General features: G+C 51.1%; 3 long non-coding RNA genes across 3 annotated transcripts; 2 read left to right on the forward strand and 1 right to left on the reverse strand.

Annotated features, from left to right (window-relative positions):
- Positions 1–204: 204 nt before the first annotated feature.
- LOC134735300 (uncharacterized) lies at positions 205–6,661 on the reverse strand. The gene is made up of 2 exons (XR_010118368.1): positions 6,614–6,661; positions 205–580 (listed from the first exon to the last, which is right to left on the reverse strand). It is a non-coding gene; the product is annotated as an uncharacterized lncRNA (long non-coding RNA).
- Positions 4,596–6,031, forward strand: LOC134735305 (uncharacterized). The gene is made up of 3 exons (XR_010118386.1): positions 4,596–4,906; positions 5,511–5,603; positions 5,783–6,031. It is a non-coding gene; the product is annotated as an uncharacterized lncRNA (long non-coding RNA).
- Positions 6,662–14,161: 7,500 nt separating the features above from the next.
- LOC134735370 (uncharacterized) lies at positions 14,162–14,797 on the forward strand. The gene is made up of 2 exons (XR_010118406.1): positions 14,162–14,519; positions 14,635–14,797. It is a non-coding gene; the product is annotated as an uncharacterized lncRNA (long non-coding RNA).
- Positions 14,798–16,715: the final 1,918 nt, after the last annotated feature.

Below are 16,715 nucleotides of genomic sequence, written 5' to 3' on the forward strand. Positions count from 1 at the left end.
CAGATGCCCTCATGAGCTCAACTCCTCAGGATGGGGACACCGGGCCCTGCCTAGGGGAAAGGAAGGGGGTTTGTAGGGGAAGCCCAGCCAGCCAAGCAACCAGAGATGGGAAAAACCTATTGGGAAGAACTTGCTTGCTCTAGCTGGGCTTTGCAAAACACAGGAAAAGATGAGCCTGCACAGACGGAAATGGTCTGGAATGGCTGAATGTTTCATGTAGAAATTTTATTTTATGATGAATACACTTGTGCCATTTCTTAGAATCATTTGCTTGTTTAATTCTAGTCTATCAAGTGATAATTTTGTTGATATTTAGAGGCTCCTCCTCTTGTTAATTTCTGTGGGATTTTTGGTTATATTTAATAAGGAAAATAATATTAAATGCCTAAGAAAAAAAAGAAACAAAGCCAATTATTCCTGAGAATGTTTAAATGTATTGAAGTACACTTGTTAATTGTTAGTATAGAACCTACATTTCATAATAGAAAACCTTGGACTTGCCAGTGGTAGCTGCTGGAATGAGGTGTTTGTCCAGTACATCCAGAACGTCGCCGCAGATTAACTTTAGCTCAGTCTCAACCTGAAAAATTAAAAGTAAATTTAAAAAAATCAGATCCTTGAAGTCTAGAAATTCTGTAAATTATTACACATTCTGTACCTCTGTTTTTGTGGAAGAGAGCTTAGTGTTACAGAGAATTCCTTTCCCTCTCCAAACTCCCTTCTTCCCTTTTGACACGAAAGCAGAGAAAAGCTGCCTGTCAGTTATCAAAAGTATCTTTTCCTTTCTCCACGCAATGAAGTGCTACACACACACACCACCCCCCACCCCAACACCCCCTCACAGTCCAACTGCAGAATCACCAATGACTGAAACTGAACATCGATGCTACTTGGTAAATGCTGGTCAATTACATGACTCTTTCACAAGGTAGCAACTATTGTGTCCATTTACTTGGGAAAACAGAAGCTAAGACATTTGCTCAAAGATCATCCCCTTAAAAGAACTGAATAAGCAGAGCTAGGATTTGAAGCCAGGCAGGGTGCAAGGGACAGAACAAAATTCAAACCCAGGCAGTTTCCCTTCAGTACTTAGATTCCTAACAACATTCAACAGGCAACCCTGGAGGGAAGGAGGAAGGGAGGGGAGGGAGGAAGGGAGGGGAGGGAGGAAGGGAGGGGAGGGAGGAAGGGAGGGGAGGGAGGAAGGGAGGGGAGGGAGGAAGGGAGGGAAGGAGGGAGGGAGGGAGGGGAGGGAAGGAGGGAGGGAGGGGAAGGCAACCAAACTTAGGAATGTGGGTGCAAATAAATTCACTGGTTTGGTGGTCAGAAGTTGAAGGTGTTTCCAACCTACGGCTTCCATTTTCACTGTAAAATGGGATAAAACCAACTACAGCTATTGATACGGAAGTGGTGGGGGTCACAGGTTTAAGAAGTATGATGGTTTTGAAATAACAAAATATGATAGTTTTAAAAAATAAAACAAAACCAATGAAAGAGAACAGCTGGACAGTAACAAGGGTTGCTATAAACATTAAATCAGACATGTATGTAAAGTGCACGGAACTTTATAAATGTTCACGTCCTTCTCCCCTCCTACCACCATCTTAAGTGGAAGAAATTCTTATATTTGTATCATCTGTAATTGCCCATCCTTCATGTTCAATTGTTGTTGAATTGGTTCTAAATCTTCACACATAGTAGGTGAGATACATTTTTTGAGCTGGACTGAATCCTTTCTGCAGAACTTTGCTGTTACTGTCAGAGGGGGTGCTGGTGCAGTGAGAAAAATGGTCGTTCTTGATACTAGACTAACTAAGCTTCAGAGAACCTGGATCCTCCAGCCAGGAAAAAGGATTGTGAACTTCCCATGTCATTCCGTCTGTCTCCAAGTCTCAATCTCCCTACCTGTTAAACCGGGATACCACACTCACCAAACCTACAAAACAATAACCAACATGACTGAAAGAGCTCTGTAAACAGTGTAGCATACAATCTCAAAGGCTGAACACATTGATGGAATCCTTTGGGGAGGTAATTTTTCACAGTATCAAGAACCATAAAAATGTTGAAACCTATTGACCTAGGCATCTCCTTCCCAGAAATATATCCTATGACAAGGGTTTCCACCCTTTTTCTACCCATCCACCCAAAACATCCCCACGGATGGCACATTCCTGGGTTTTGGACTAACGCCTATTAAGCTAGGATGGGAATCACGTACAATCCCTGTTTTGTTGCCACTCAACAAGATACATCCCAGTGAAGGAAGTTATTCTGGGAATCATCTGAATTAAGTGAATAATTCACCAAATGCAGTATTTCACTTATTAACAAATCGGTTGCAAGTTACACAACCCATCAAGACAAGCATTCAAGACTTGGCTGTTCAAGTTGAGAACAGCCATCCTTATGAAATAACTCAAAGGAATGAAGAACTGCATATACCTATGAATTAGGCTTATCAGTAATAATGATAGTAACAACATCAGCTCTTTCCTATCCATTCTCTCATTGCCTCCTCGTGAAAATCCTGTGTGGTGGACAGGAGGTATTTATACCTTCTGTTCTCCAGGTGGAACCATGGGTTTCTATTCACTCAAAATAATTTGACAGCCAACAGCCATGATGGATAGAGCCCTCTTATTTTTTTATTTCTTCCAAGAAAAGGGGGGTGGGATATGGGTACAGAACATGCAGGTTTGTTACATAGGTATACGTGTGCCATGGTGTTTTGCTGCACCTATTGATCCATCCTCTAAGTTCCCTCCCCTCACCCCCTACCCCCCAACAGGCCCTGGTGTGTGTTGTTCCCCTCTCTGTGTCCATATGTTCTCAATGTTCAACTCCACTTATGAGTGACAACATGTGGTGTTTGGTTTTCTGTTCCTGTGTTAGTTTGCTGAGGATGATGGCTTCTAGCTTCATCCATGTTCCTGCAAAGGGCATGATCTCATTCCTTTCTATGGCTGTATAGATTCCATGGTGTAGATATACCATATTTTCTTTATCCAGTCTTTCATTGATGGGCATTTGGGTTGGTTCCATGTCTTTGCTATTGTAAACAGTGCTGCAATAAACATGTGTGCATGTGTCTTTATAGGAGAATGATTTACATTCCTTTGGGTGTATACTCAGTAATGGGATCCCTGGGTCAAATGGTATTTCTGCTTCTGGATCTTTGAGGAATCGCCATACTGTCTTCCGCAATGGTTGAACTAGTTTGCATTCCCACCAACAGTGTAAAAGTGTTCCTATTTCTCCACAGCCTCTACAGCATCTGTTGTTTCCTGACTTTTTATTTTTTTTTTATTTTTTTTTTGAGACGGAGTCTCACTCTGTCACCCAAGCTGGAGTGCAGTGGCGCTATCTCGGCTCACTGCAAGCTCCGCCTCCCGGGTTCACGCCATTCTTCTGCCTCAGCCTCTCTGAGTAGCTGGGACTACAGGCGCCTGCCACCACGCCTGGCTAATTTTTTTGTATTTTTAGTAGAGACGGGGTTTCATCGTGTTAGCCAGGATGGTCTCGATCTCCTGACCTCGTGATCCACCCTCCTCGGCTTCCCAAAGTGCTGAGATTACAGGCGTGAGCCACCGCGCCCAGCCACCCCCGAGAACTTCTTATACAACCATAGTGCGACAATCAAACCAGGAAATTGACATTGGTACAATACTCTTTTTTTCTTTTTTGAGACAGTCTTGCTCTGTCGCCCAGGCTGGAGTGCAGTGGCTCTCTCAGCTCACTGCAACCTCTGCCTCCTGGGTTCAAGGGATTCTCCTGCCTTAGCCTCTCAAGTAGCTTGAAGCACAGTTGCGTGCCACCATGCCCGGCTAATTTTTTGTATTTTTATTAGAGATAGGGTTTCACCGTGTTAGCCAGGGTGGTCTCGATCTCCTGACCTCGTGATCCGCCCACCTAGGCTTCCTAAAGTGCTGGGATTACAGGCGTGAGCCACCGCGCCCGGCCACAATACTCTTAATGAAACTACAGCCCATATTAGGATTTCACCAGGGCTTAGGGCAATGTCTGGCACATAGTGAACCTTACACAGGTGATAAGGACGTCACTACCATGATGATGATGATGAGGAAGATGATAATGATGATGTTGGACTTTCTAGCACAGCCAGATTGATCTGGTGCCTATTTTCAGAGCATGGCATGTTAGTTTCTATTTCTAAACCTTTTTTGGCCTTAGCTCCAAGGAACTGAAAGCCAACATGGTTGCCTGGACAGTGGGAAGCCATGAGTAGCTTTGGAAGCCTGGGGGGCCGGGTGCTAGTCTTTGCTTTCTGAAGATAACACCCTGTCAAGGACTGTTCACAGTGGGGACAGCCTGACAGCGCTTAAAAGTCACCAGAAGTGAATGAGAATCAGAAACATTGATGCGTCTGAGCATGTGCACAAAGCAAACACGGTTCTCAGGACTCGCATTCCTTCACCCACTGAATTCCCACAACATCCCTAAGAGGGAAATAGTTCACCGATGAGGAGACCGAGGCACAGAGCAGTTATGACACGTCCCCGAGGTCACACAGTCAGAACAGTTATGGCATGTCCCTGAGGTCACACAGAGCAGTTATGGCACGTCCCCGAGGTCACACAGTCAGAGCAGTTATGGCACGTCCCCGAGGTCACAGAGAGCAGTTATGGCACGTCCCCGAGGTCACACAGTCAGAGACGGAACCAGGACTTGACCCCAGGCAGGCTGGCTCCAGGGCATCTGCAATGCTCCACCACCATGATGGAGGTCTGGGGCTCGTTCTCAGCTGTTCAACTCAGACCCAGACTCCACAGCAGGGCCTGGGGGCCAATCAGAATAGGCCCTCTCACCCTCAGGGCTAGGCGTAAGACCTGAACCTGAAGCACCTCCCGCTCAAACAAGCAGCTCAGGAACCCCGAAATGCAGTGTGAGTAAGACCCAGGCCATACCCACGTCTGGCTGTCCCGGGGATGTCTGTGGTTTCCAAGAAGAAGCTAAGAATAAGAATAGGGGCTGCTTGTTAGGCAGCCCAGCAAGAGAGCACCTGTCAGCCGGAGCCTCCCGTGAACCTTTCAGCAACGTTGTCAGCGGCATTGCCTCTTCCTCTGACCGGTCCCAGTCCAACCAAACCCAGCCAACAGGAAGCAGCCTGGATTGTGCTATCATTCAGTCAGTCGACAAACGCTGAGTCTATACTGCACACTCTGCACCTGATTCCCTACTGGAAACCAAGCTTCTTCCAGGGAACGGGGTGGGACAGGAACCGAGGGGTCATGTGCCCTGGGCTGGGCCGGAGAAGAGGGTCAGGACAGCCCTCCACTGCCAGGCCCGGAGTGTACCCTGCACCTGAGCCCGTGGTGATGCACCTGTCACCGCAAAACATTCTACAGTGATCAGGGGAACTTCTACCGTGATTTAGGCAAACGAGTGTTGGCTGTGTGATGGAGATGGTGATTGTGGTTTACACAAGATTCACAAACTCATCAATGTGGACTAAAGGACAATCCTAAAAAAATCAATTCTGCCCACAGATACCTGGTATGATCTGAGTCTTTCTCAACTCTAAAGCCAGAACAGATACTGCCCACCCTCTGTGGGAAGGATCCCTTCTCTCCCCAGTGCAGGTGGGACAACCTGGGGTGTGGCTCCCCTGCTCCCTTCTCTGCCCAAAGCATCCATCCATCCATCCATCCATCCAAGTTCTTGGGAGCACCTCCCGCTCGCCACTGGGGACTTTCTGGAAGCTGGGAGACGCTGGCCCGGGACCCAGCCAGATTATTCTCAATAGCCCCTTCTCTCAAAGGGAGGCAGTAGGCTGCGGGCTTCCCAACCCAGGGGTGAAGAACAAAGAGATAGGACAGCAGCACAAGGACCCAGCGTGCCTGCTTCCCGGCCCTGCGCTCGGCCGCTCCACAGAGAGGGCGACGCGCTGAAAACCTCCGGCCACACACCAGCAACCTCAGCAGCAGCTGCAGCCTCCTCCCCCGAGGACGGCTGGTGCAGGAGCAAGAAGAACAAACCCCGGTAACAACAGCCTCCGCTCTCACCTCCCAGGTGCTTCCTAGGAGCCAGGCTGAGGGCACCACAAGTTCGCTTCAGCCTCACGACCACCTTTGAGGCAGCCACTGTTACTACCCCCCGTTTTCAGATGAGGTAACTGGGGCACAGAGAGGCGAGTGGACCTGCCCACAGTCGCACAGCTGGAAAGTGGCAGGGCCCAGCTTTTGGCCACTCACTATGCCAGCCTAAAAGCTAACGTCCGCAGTGGCCATCAAACAAAGAAAGGGACTCACCAGCTAGACGCAGGCACACCCCAGGCCTACGGGTGCTCGTGAGCTCGAAGGCGGTTGCTACTCGAAGGGAGAGCTGGGCTCGTGTGGGAGAAGAGTGGTCTCCCCGCCTCCGTGGGGTCCCAGGCCCGGCCTGGCAGCAGCTGCCCTGCACTGGCAGGAGTGGGCTGTGGGTGCCCTTCGGCACTCAAGGAAAAAACGCTTCCAGCGATGCAAGCAGCTGCCTTTGCTGCGGCTCTGATTCCCAGAGGATCCCAAAGCTTTTCCTATCATTTTTGCCCTTTTTCAGAAACCACTTAGCCGCTGCCCCTCCTCCAGCCATGCCAGGGCTACAGAGTACTTACCAGAGCCAGCCAGAGCTGCAACCTCAGCTCTCAGGGAAGGAGGGTGCTCGGCCTCCCAAACCTGTGGCTCCTGCGCCTGGAGGTCTGGGAAATGGCTCCACAAATGCACATTCACAGCCAGCGACGTCAAAACTAGCGTCCTGTAACTGTTCCGTTTTCAAAATAAAGAAGGAATGGAGGGTCGTGCCGCTCGCCACGCAGTCCTGGCCTGGCATTAGGGACTTGTTTTGAGAGTCGGAGCAACCTTGAACTAGTCCCCAACTCTCCTAGGCCTCTCGTTCCTGGGTCCCCAAACCTGGAGTAGGCGTTGGCGTCGAGGGGGGCTTCTGGGTCAGCCAGGTCCCAGCCTTTCTTCTCAACTGGGGGTTCCTCAGGGAACCACAAAACACAGATAACTATGAGTGTCTATTTCCTTTTTTTTTTTTCTGAGATGGAGTCTCACTCTGTCGCCCAGGCTGGAGTGCAATGGCGCGATCTCAGCTCACTGCAACCTCCGCCTCCCAGGTTTAAGCGATTCTCCTGCCTCAGCCTCCCAAACAGCTGCAATTGCAGGCACCTGCCATTGCGCCCAGCTAATTGCTGTATTTTTAGTAGAGTCGGGGTTTCGCCATGTTGGCCAGGCTGGTCTTGAATTCCTGACCTCGTCATCCACCTGCCTCGGCCTCCCAAAGCGCTGGGATTCCAGGTGTGAGCCACCGCGCCCGGCCACCAGTGCCTATTTTCTCACTTCCCTTCGTACCACCCTAAATGCACAGGAGAGAAGACCCACAAGAGAGAAACGCACAGGAGAGAGTCGCATACAGCAGATAACTAGAACGATAGGTTTCATTCTCTCCCAGACCCTGGCTGAGAAGAACAGCGAGGTCTAGGTATGCATCCAGGCTGCGGCCCAAATGCCCTGCAAAAACCATCACAGCAGCTGCCCGCGGGACGCCAACAAGCTATGGGGCCGGCCCAGCCTGGAATGAGCAGCCACTGCCAGAGGGGCCCTCATAGCCCTGCCTGGGGTCGCTTGAAAGCTCTGACCCCTGAGTCAAGGCACTGAAGTGTGGCCACCCCATCAGTTCTGCACAACAGTTGACAAAGAGCTTTCCCAAACCTGCTCTCGCAGGCCGGGAAGCAACCCTGGGCAGTGGGAGGGCAGAGACTGTCACCCATTTTACAGGTGAGAAATGTGTGATGCTGGGCAATTAGACAACCGATAATTAGATAATTGCCCAGTCCGCAGTGTTGGTCTAGGCATAAAAGCCAGGCCCGTCCCACCATGCCACACCCCACCATACCCCTCACTTAGTCACTTTTTTTTTTTTTTTTTTTTTGAGATGGAGTCTCGCTCTGTTTCCCAGGCTGGAGTGCAATGGCACGATCTCGGCTCACTGCAACCTCTGCCTCCCAGGTTCAAGCGATTCTCCTGCCTCAGCCTCCCAAGTAGCTGGGATTACAGGCACGTGCCACCATGCCTGGCTAATTTTTGTGTTTTTAGTAGAGGCCGGGTTTCACCATGTTGGTCAGGCCTGTTCTCAAACTCCTGACCTCAAGTGATCCACCTGCCTCGGCCTCCCAAAGTGCTGGGATTATAGGCATGAGCCACCGTGCCTGGCCCCTTAGACATGCGTATGCTATGTGTGTCATGTTAGCTTCAATTAATATGAACGTTAGAATTCATTCTTGTTTATAAATTGTGGCAAAAAGCCGGGCGCGGTGGCTCATGCCTGTAACCACAGCACTTTGACAGAATGAGACTTTGAGCGCGGTGGCTCATGCCTGTAACCACAGCACTTTGACAGAATGAGAGTGACAGAATGAGACTCTGTAACCACAAAGTCTCATTCTGTCACTCAGGCTGGAGTGCAGTGGTACAATCTCGGCTCACTGCAGCCTCTGCCTCCATGTTCAAGCAATTCTCCTGCTTCAGCCTCCCGAGTAGCTGGGATTACAGGCACGAGCCACCACACCCAGCTGATTTTTGTATTTTTAGTAGACACGCGGTTTCACCATCTTGGCCAGGTTGATCTTGAACTCCTGACCTCGTGATCCACTCACCTCGGTCTCCCAAAATGCTGGGATTACAGGCATGAGCCACCGCGCCCCACATCATATCAACCATTTTTAACTGTACTGTTCACTGGCATTGAACACATTCACATTATTGTACAACCATCAGCATCATCCATGCACAGAACTTTTTCATCACCCCAAACTGAAACCCTGCACCCATTAAACGCTAACTCCCCTTCCCGACCCCAAACCCCTAACGACCACCATTCAACTTCCTGTCTTTATGAATTTAACTATTCTGGGAGTCCTCTGGGCAGGAATCAGACAATATTTGTCTTTTTGTGACTGGCTTCTTTCACTTAGCATAATTTCCTCAAGGCTCATCCGTGTTGTAGCCTGTGACAGAATTTCCTTCCCTTTTTTTTTTTTCTTTTATTTTTGAGATGGAGTCTCACTCTGTCCCCCAGGCTACAGTGCAATGGCGTGATCTCAGCTCACTGCAACCTCCGCCTCCCCGGTTCAATCAATTCTTCTGCCTCAGCCTCCCGAGTAGTTGGGATTACAGGTGCATGCCACCACGCCCAACTAATTTTTGTATTTTTAGTAGAAACGGGGTTTCACAATGTTGGCCAGGCAGGTCTCGATCTCCTGACCTTGTGATTCACCTGCCTCAGCCTCCCAAAGTGTTGGGATTACAGGCATGAGCCACCACGCCCAGCCCTCCTTCCCTTTTAAGGCTGAATAATATTCCACTGGGGCGCGGGGTGGATGGGCCACATTTTGCTCATCCATTCACCGGCTGATGAACACTTGGCTTGCTTCCACCTTCGGCCATAGCGACTAGTGCTGCTATGAACATGGGCGTGCAAACATCTGGTCCTGTCCCTGCTTCCCATTCTTTTGGGCACATATAGACCCAGAAGTGGGATCTGTCATATGTAAAAGACTCAGCGGTGGCGACCTCTCAACTCTCTAGTACTCTGGAATCATCTCCTTCTAACGATGTGGGATAGAGCAACGGCCGGGAAAGGGGAGGGTCGCACTTCTTCTCCAGAACCACTGCCTTAGCCTCCGAAGTGATTTCTGCCTCCAGGAAAGACAGCACGGAGCCGGGCGCGGTGGCTCAAGCCTGTAATCCTAGCACTTTGGGAGGCAGAAGTTGGCGGACTGTCTGAGGTCAGGAGTTCAAGACAAGCCTGGCCACCACAGTGGAACCCTGTCTCTACTAAAAATACAAAAAAATTAACTGGGCGTGGTGGTGCACGCCTGTAGTCCCAGCTACTCTGGAGGCTGAGGCACGAGAATCACTTGAACCCAGGAGGCAGAGGTTGCAGTGAGCTGAGATCGCACCATTGTACTCCAGCCTGGGCTACAGAGCGAGACTCCGTCTCAAAACAAAAAACAAACAAACAAACAAAAAACACAGCACCATCTCCAGTGAACCCAGCACACATCACTAAATGTGTCCTGTCCTCTTTGTTAACAGAACCCTTGGTGCTAACAGTATCACCGCAGTCTACAGGGCACCGTGCCTGCTCAGAGGCCTGCAGGGGAAGTCCCGGCCCTCCTCCTGCCCTGGCCGCTCCTGCCGGGACTCCTTGACTGCTCTCCTCTTCTTGCCATTCCCCACACATGGGGGTCTAAGGACCCCATCCGCAGCCTTATCTTCTCCGGCCCCACCACTGTCCTTGGAGACCTTCGCCCGGCCCGGCCCAAGAACCTGTCTGATGTGTTCAAGTCAGCGACTGCTTCATCCAGAGTCCACCCAGCCCTCTCCCCTGAGCTCCATCCCTGCTTCCCTGAATCTGCAGGTGAAGCCCACAAGCCCCCGCCCCCCGTCATAACCCAGGATAGGCTCCTGTTCCCTCCACATTCGCTCCCCTCCCCCTCCCTGCAGCAGTCCCTGCCTGGAAAGGCACCAACTTCCTTCTGGCCACCAAACCCGATGCTCTTTGTGACCTCCAACCTCTCCTCCTCGGCCCTCCCTGGGCTGTTTCTGTGGCTTCTGTCTATCCCTCCTCTACCTGGGAGCCCCTTCTTCTCACCTCAACGACCAGAAGTGCCTCCTTTCCCTGGTCCAACCTCCCACAACCCCTCACCTCCAGATCAACAGTCCTGGAAGCTCATCCTGATCAGGCCCCCTTGCCTCTCAGGGGTCCCCACTGCTGAGCAACGCCCCACCCCCGCACCCTGAGCCTGCAGACCCAGTCTCCTCTCCCACCGTGACCCACCTTCTGTCACTTGGGCACAGCCCTTCCCAGCCACACTAAATGTGCTGACTCCACCCATTCCCCCACCTCCTCCATCCCAGTACCCCATTTAATCCATCTTCAGGTGCGAGGTGAGCCCTAGGGAGGCTCAAATCCCACAGGCCCCAGCATAAACAGCTCATTTCTCACCTTTTATTTGTTTTTAAAGAGGTGGTATCTTGCATTGTCACCCAGGCTGCAGTGCAGTGACGCACAATCATAGCTCACTGCAGCCTCAACCTCCTGGACTCAAAGGATCCTCCTGCCTCAACCTCCCAAGTAGCTGGGGCTACAGGTGTGCACCACCACGCCTGGATTTTTTATTTTTTATTTTATTTTATTTTTGTAGCAACAGTCTCGCCATCTTGCCAGGCTGGTCTCAAACTCCTGAGTTCACGTGATCCCCCCACCTCAGTCTCCCAACATGCTGGGATAACAGACATGAGCTACCACACCCAGCTCCAGAAGTGCTCACTTCTAAACTCCTACAGGAACTTCAACCAATGCGCTTCCTATGGCAACGGGCACAGTACTCATAGCCACAATGATGACAACAGTAATGGCTGTGAATATGTGTTGAGTGCGTATAACGTCCTGGGCGTTGGCATGAGCACTTTATATGCACTATCTCATCAGACCTCACTAAGAGTTCATGAGGTGAGTGCAATTTTGTCCCCATTTTACTGATAAGGAAAGAAGCACAGACAGGCTACACACCTGCCGAAGGACAGTGACAGCTCTACTAGTCTCGTCTGGAGCTTTCTAAATCTTGTATGAACATTTAACGTCATGATTTTCTTGTGTCTTGCTTTGCAGATTTAAGCGGCTCCAGGGTGAGATAAATAAGGCTCTCGTGCCTGCCCGCCCCTCTCTGAACCTAGCCTGCACCTTGCTCAAAGCAGCACTCAGGAAACGTTTGTTGGCGTGGTTTTCGGCTTTATCTGAACAGCACCTTCACCGAATGATTCTACTGAAACTCTCGACATGGTGGCGGGGACAAGACCTCAGGGCTGGCCATCACTGCCATCAGTGTGGTTTTCTGGGTCATCATTTGAAACAGGATGTTCTTGCATTTATGTAATGATGTACCCATTAAAACTCCTTGTGAGTAGAAAAGTTTTAATGACTTCTGGGAGGGAGGGTGTTTTTCTAAGTTCGGGTTTGATGGGAGCGAGAGGCAGCTCAGGAAAGCATCTGCGGACGCGCCAGCCGGCGGCTGGGCCAAGTCTGGAATGACAGATGCTAAACACCGTCACCATCGCTAATGGTGGCAGTTTTCTCTTAGTGTTACCACTAGGGGGCGCATTGACTTAAGCCGAGCTCTTGACATTAAACTGAGCTCTTTTTTTTTTTTTCTTTTTTAAATTTAACTTTTATTTAAAGTTCGGGGATACATGTACAGGTTTGTTATATAGGTAAACTCATGTCATGGAGATTTGGTATGCAGATTATTTTGCCACCCAGGTACTAAGCATAGTACCCCACAGGTCTTTTTTCTGATCCTCTCCCTCTTCCCACTCTTCCCCCTCAAGTAGACCCCAGTGTCTGTTTTTCCCATCTTTGTGTCCATGAGTTCTCATCATTTAGCTCCCACTTATAAGTGAGAACATGTAGTATTTCTCTTGACACTGGCCATCGGAGACAAAATTCTTTTCTTCACTCACCTGGGTTCCTCTCAAGATTTGAGCCCCGACCGGGCCCGGTGGCTCATGCCCGTGATCCCAGCACTTTGGGAGGCCGAGGCGGGTGGATCGCCTGAGGTCGGGAGTTTGAGACCAGCCTGGCCAACATGGAGAAACCCCGTCTATACTAAAAATAGAAAATTAGCCTCGCCATGCCTGTAATCCCAGCTACTCAGGAGGCTGAGGCAGGAGAATCACTTGAACCCAGGAGGCAGAGGTTGCAGTGAGCCAAGATCACGCCATTGCACTCCAGCCTGGGCAACAAGAGCAAGACTCCATCTCAAAAAATTAAAATTAAAAAAAAAGAAAAATACCCTCCTTTCTGCATTTCGTCTCTGTGTTCGTGTCACCGGGTGCCCACATGCGTCTAAAAGATCAGCTCCCGTGGAGGGCAGGGGTCTGCGAGAGGGTCAGCACCCTCCAGAAGTGGCTGGAGCTTGAAGTCTGAGCCGGGGAGGGGTCAGACACCCAGTCAGCACAGAACGCTGGAGCCCCGCTCTGCAGAGCTATGTTCCAGGGCAGGGACTGGGAACAAGAGGGACGAGGGCCAATGGAGGGTCAGCAGGTGGGCAGAACCTGGACCTTGGATGGAAGAGGCCCGCTTGTGCTAGATGCCGGCTGTATGGACCCGTGTATGCTAGACGCCGGCTGTATGGACCCATATATGCTAGATGCCGGCTGTATGGACTCGGGCTGGTAGCTGAACCTCTGGGTCTGCTTCTTCCTCCACAAAATTACAGCCAAGAACACCTGCCCTACCTGCTTTACGGGGCTTTTCTGGGATTAGTCAGGACAGTGGGTGTGAATGGGCTCTGAGCCTGGTAAAGCTCTAGGCAGGCATGAGAGATGATTGCGCTCATCTTCATTATCTCAGCCTGAGGACCACATCTGCTGACTGCTGAGCTGTATCCAGCCATTAGCTCGAAGTCAGGACTAATTGTTTTTTAATGAAAAAAACAAAGTTTGCTTAATGTTTGATGAGTCACGCAAGTGAGCATCTCTATGTATCAGGACTATCCCACTTTCAAAGACGCGGCCCGTCCATCTACCCGTGGCTGAGGGGAGAGGCCAGGTGGGACCCTCTCTCCTGAGGGCCCGCCCTGTGCTATACAAATCCCCTAGCAGAGCAGTAGGGTCAACAGGGTGGTCTCTGCACTCAAGGAGCCCAGGATGGACAGGAAAGGAAGATCTGCACAGGCTCTGACCCTAGGCAGGGCAGGGCACCCTGTAACAGGCACAGGCTGGGGCTCTGGGGCCAACAGGCCGTGCCAACAACAAATGTTGAGCCGGGTCTTGGCCTCCCCTGCAGTTGTAATCCGATGGCATATGTGTCACCAAGGAGGCCCTGTGCAGCGGGCAGATGGCATTTGGTCTGGGCCTTGGACAAGGAGAAGGATTCTGCCCCACAAGGAGGACACTCCAAACATGGGCCTGTGGTACCCAGTCTGTGGTACCGTAAAACAGCCCTAGGAAGCTAACGCAGCCTGTTAGCCCACAGATGGTGGAGGATGGAATGCTCAGTGGAGCTCCAGGCTTACTGTCTACAGCTCCCAACGTGCACTACCGGACCCTTGGGTGGGTGAGGTATGCACGATAATTTTGGGTGGTGCGAGGTGAATAATTTCAATTGACATAAAAATGTGTTTATCTTACTGGGTAAATCAGGGGTCCCCACCTGTTAGGAACCAGGCTACACAGCAGGAGGTGAGCAGCCAGCCAGTGAGCAAAGCTTCATCTGTAGAAACAGCTGCTCCCCATCCCTCGCGTTACCGCATGAGCTCTGCCACCTGTCAGAGGAGTGGTGCCGTTACATTCTCATAGAACCCAACCGTGAACTGCGCATGCCAGGGATCTAGATTGCGTGCTCCTCATGAGAACCTAATGCCTGATGATCTGTGACTGTCTCCCATCACCTCCTGATGGGACCATGTAGTTGCAGGAAAACAAGCTCAGGGCTCCCACTGATTCTATATTGTGGTGAGTTGTGTAATTATTTCATTATATATTACAGTGAAATAATAATAGAAATAAAGCACACAATAAATGTAATGGGCTTGAACCATCTCTGCATCATCCCTTCCCCTTCACCCAGGTCCGTGGAAGAGTTGTCTTCAAGAAAACTGCTCTCTGGTGCCAAAAACTTTGGAGACTGCTGGTGTAAATGTTTCTAAGAATAGTTAAGCAACTTAAGCTTTACATGCTACGAAGAATACAGGTTTAAATGCTAACAAAAATAGGTGCAAATGAAAACACTCTTTCTGTGGTCCAGGGAATCTTAACCATTCTATCAGAAAGACTTGCAGCTTGGAGCTGCAGCTGCCCTCCCACATCCTGTCCACTGTAAAGCCCTGCAACACACACACGCACACACACACACACATGTACACACACACATGCACATACATACACATGCATAAATATTCACATGTATATACCTGCACATACACATGCATATACTTGCACACACACATGCACACAGATGCACATACATAAATACATTCACATGTATATACCTGCACACACACACACACACGCTGTGCTTCATGTCCTCACTAGGGTGGCCTGGGAGGAAATGCGTGTTTTTAGGAGAAATGAAGGCAACTCAGGCCCCTCATTCTCCTGGTGTTTGCACAAGTGCCTTCTCTGCAGACCATGCTTCAGTCTCTTTCTTGGTTCTCCCTCTTACTGAAAGAGAGAAGCAGAGGCCCGGCACATATTCGGCTGCTTAGGGCTCAAGCCAAGTTCACAAGCTTCCTGGGGAGCCTAGTGAGATGAAGGTACTGCAGAGCTTCCCCAAAAGAGGCGTCGGCTTTTCATGGATCCTTGAGCCCAGGAAGGCAGTAGGTGAGACATCACGGTTCGTCAGAAGACACAAGCAAACTCCGGTGAGAAAGGGCAATGGTCAAAGATTTTATTCCCTCGGAGAAGGGGTTCTCGGGCTGTAAGCAGGAGGCAGAAGACTTTATTGCATGCGGGGTTAGGTGATGGCAACCTACGGTTTTCACTGGGAACTGGGATCGAGAGGGACGCGACCTCCTACTCATGCTCGTCTCTCTGTCTCTCTCTCTGCCTTTTGCGTCTCTCTCCCTATCTCTCTGGCTCCTTTTCCTCTGAGCCTCCTCTGTCTCTCTCCTTATCTCTCTTCCTCTCTCTCTGTGTCTCACTCTCTTCTCCCCATCTCTCTTTCTCCCTCCTTCTTTTCCTCTTCTCTCTCCCTCCTCATCTCTCTGCCTGCCACTGTTCAGGCTCCTGGGGCCCCACGTGGATGGGCGCACACAGGACTCCCAGGCTACCTTTCATAGTGCAAGCACAGGGCTGCAGGACCTTGGTCCCCACCTCCCAGCATCCTCGAAATGAGGGGTGTGGGGTGTGCCGTGCTCTCCTGAGTGGGCGCCGCACACTCCAGGAAGCAGAAAGTGCAGGTCGCAGCTGGCTCGAGTGGTGCACCCACAGGAAGTGGGCTGCCAGCTTCCATCGTGTGATCTGCTGAGGCCAAAGCAGAGGACAGCAGCCCAGGCCCGTCTCTGCAGCAGGGCAGGGGTAGGGGTGGGCTTGGGGGTGGGGGTGGGGATGGGAGCCGCCAATGCAAACTGGCCCCTGGCTGGTTTCCTACCCTGCACCCTGCCATGCAGGGCCTCCTCTCCCACCCCTACCCCTGTCTGCCGCACCTCCACCCCTCGGCTGCCCCACATCCAGGCTCCAGAAGTCTCCCAGGATCCAGGAGCTAAGGGCAACCACTGGGTTCCACAGCCCCTAGTCCGTGAGTCAGCCACCCCTCTGCGTGCTGACAAACCTTGGCTCTCATGCCCCACCCCAAGCCAATCACACAGCCCTGTCCCCCACCAGCATTATTACCACCTCCTGATTTTAGCCCTGACAGCCCTGCTTCCTGGTAACCTTGCCCCTTCCCACCCTGGTCCAGGCAAGCCCGAAGGCCAGCGCCCTCCACCCCCCCTTCCTGGGGGCCACTCCACTATCTCCTTGCCCAGATGTCTTCACCTGGCTTTACCGAGACAGAATAAATAACAGGGATGAGGCCCCGGACTCTGCCAGGAAGACGTGCCAAAATACTCTCCATTTAGAAGCAGCAACAGTGATGGGGCCTATGGGTGACCCCAGGATTGTCACCCAAGCAGCAAGAAGGGCAAGGAGCCGGTGTCCTGGCCTTACCCT

The sequence above is a fragment of the Symphalangus syndactylus genome, chromosome 20 (assembly GCF_028878055.3).
Source record: "Symphalangus syndactylus isolate Jambi chromosome 20, NHGRI_mSymSyn1-v2.1_pri, whole genome shotgun sequence".
NCBI classification, from domain to species: Eukaryota; Metazoa; Chordata; class Mammalia; order Primates; family Hylobatidae; genus Symphalangus; species Symphalangus syndactylus.